The sequence below is a fragment of the Nestor notabilis genome, unplaced genomic scaffold, assembly GCF_000696875.1.
Source record: "Nestor notabilis isolate BGI_N333 unplaced genomic scaffold, ASM69687v1 scaffold12285, whole genome shotgun sequence".
Taxonomy (NCBI): domain Eukaryota; kingdom Metazoa; phylum Chordata; class Aves; order Psittaciformes; family Psittacidae; genus Nestor; species Nestor notabilis.
The window spans coordinates 43,316-46,026 of NW_009928911.1; the positions used below are offsets into that span (position 1 = coordinate 43,316).

General features: G+C 36.4%; 1 protein-coding gene across 2 annotated transcripts in view; it reads right to left on the reverse strand.

Moving 5' to 3' along the window:
• SYT14 (synaptotagmin XIV) overlaps positions 1-2,711 on the reverse strand; it is a 56,624-nt gene that overhangs the window by 16,821 nt on the left and 37,092 nt on the right. The window lies entirely within an intron of this gene.

Here is a 2,711-nt window from a genome sequence, read left to right on the forward strand (position 1 = left end):
AAAAATAAGGGAACTGAGGAGGAATTCCCCATTATGTGGGAGAACTGCAACTGGGGATAATAGCTGCTAATGCAAGACATTAAACACAATGTAGGAAGGTGAGTAACAGGGTGACAACAAGTGAGAGAGACAGGTTTCTGAATATATTTGTAAATTTGAAGCCACGTGTAGCTTTGAAACCTGTTTAAGGAGCATACATACTAAGGACACATACTCACCATGATGTGCTCTTGTCCACATTTTAACAGTAACCAGAGTTGCAGGCCCCATCCTGTGAGCATGTCACTGTGTTTGAAAGGCACTGAACTCCTGGTCTGCCTTTAACCTCATTTCATTGTTTTAGCTTTAGCCATGTTGCCTTGTGTATGGCTTTAAGATGTAACTATAAAAAACACTGAACTTCACAGGATGTAAACTGTTCTTAGACAATCAGAAGGCAGATAATTAACTAATAAAATACATTAATGTAATATCAGGCATGGACAAAAGCAAAAAAAGTATGTTTCTGCCAAGAGATTAGCATAGGTGTTTCAATGGATTAGGAAGTTTTAGTGACGGAAGGTATAGCTAAGATATAAAATCCATATAATGAGAAGCAGTGGAAAAAACAGGACAACTGTCATGGCTCCAAGAAATATCTTAGTAAAAAGAATCTGTCAAATAGAAACACTTCTCAGCACAAAACCACTCTGCAGCTGAACAATGAAAAGTTAATTCAGAATTTACAATGTACTTCATTGTGGATTTTGTAATTGTAAATATTCCTGAACAACTGGATCTCTCTGAACTGAAACAACACTTACCTTCTCCTGTTAAATAACTCCTGCCTGGCATTTATGATGAGTTGGACATAAAGATGCTCATTTACTCTAGCAAAAGGACAGTTAAAAAGGAGTATGACTGATGTGTATAAATAGATCCAGAGGCAAACACCTGAGAAGGGTAAGAACTAATGAAGCTCAAGGACCATGCTGGCATAAGAATAAATGGTAAGCAATTGGCCATGAAGAAATTCAGGTTAGAAATGAAACAACCTGATGTTTTCAGATGAAAATTCACAATAGGATGACCTGGCTGTTGCAATAACAAGGGATTGAATTCAAGTGACCCAGGATGCCCCGCACTTCCAGTCATACGTCCTAAAGACACAATGCATTTTAACACTCTTGCAAAATAACTGTATGTTAAATCCTGTTATAAATCTACTCATAAAAAAATATGATATAGGCTATAAATAATAATAGAAAAATACCTATGAACTTGGATGTGAATGAATTTCCAAAGGTGTTAAAATCTATTTGCATAGTTCCCAAAAAACCCATAGATCCTCATTCAAGCTATCAAGACGAAGGTTCTTTTCCAGCAACAGGTAGGGCTAAGGTAAACCTGTGTAAAACCCATTACAGCAACAAACTTTGGAAGATCCTTTCATTTCTTATCAATATTCTTGTTCCTTCCCCTCAAAAATGAGGGGAAAAAAGTGCAGACGTGGCATCCCTCACTATCACAGAAAATAAGTATCAATCCTCTTATCTTTGATGCCTTCTGGAATTTGCTTTTACTCTCCCTGCCACGGAAGCTCAAGAAAATAATTCAGAAGAATAAGCAATGCACATACAGGACATACCAATCACTTGAAAGCCTGGCCCATTCACTGGCCTCTTTCGCTGACTTCAGTAAATTTTCAACAAGATTCTATTGAAAACACATACAAATTTAGCAAGTTCATTTGGAATATTCAATGGTTTGCTTCATGGGGTGCTTTTTTCCTAGCTGTGAAACTTGCAACCTCTGCATTAGGGACATTCACACTAGGTAGGCAAACCACTTCATTATTGGAATACATTGATTTGTACTTCTTAAGGTAACATAAAAAAACTGTTCTATTGTCAGTTGATCCTCTTTCAGATCCAAGTTTTAGTCTCAGCTTTTACTAATTCTAATTTATGTATTTTTAGGCATTAAACAAAATGGCATTTTATTTTGAGTGCCTTTTCTAATACTCAGCTTCAACAGAAATGCCATTTCAACTGATCCAACTTTTTTGCATTGTTTTGCATTATTTCACCTGGAAAAAAAAATTTCCTTTCTTTCCCTTCTCCCCTTTTATTGATAGTTTAAAACACACCCCAAAACACACACAATGCCCAAATAAGGCTGCTCTTGCTATATCACCTTCTCTTCCTCTCTAAACTCCATTATTTAGCACATATCCAGCTCTTAAGCAATGAGCATTCAAGCAGTCCTACTGTAGGAAGCCCCGGCAACAACATCACAAACATTCTCTTTCTGGACAAAAGCATGCTTAAATATTGACGAAAAAGAAAGAGGAGATGCTGATCACTGCCCACATAGAGCTCTAAGTTTTTGGATAGTAATACCAAAGTTTACCCTTTGCTTTATTAAAAATATTAAATTATTTGCAGGGACAAAAGATGTTGTTCATCAGGTAGGCAGGGGTTCTTCAGCAAACAAAGATCCTTTTCAGTTTGAACTACTTTTCACACTATTACTCACTTGTCGTGGTTTAAGTCCAGCCAGCAAAATCAAGCAGATATCAATTATTTACAAGGTTCTAATCTGAAATTATTAGAAATGGCTCTGTGCTTTTAAAATTCCTCTTTCCTATCTTTCTTTCTTGAATGGAAAATACTTATTCCAACCAAGATTTAATTGCAACACACAGAGGGCACTCACTAGCATGGTTTCAA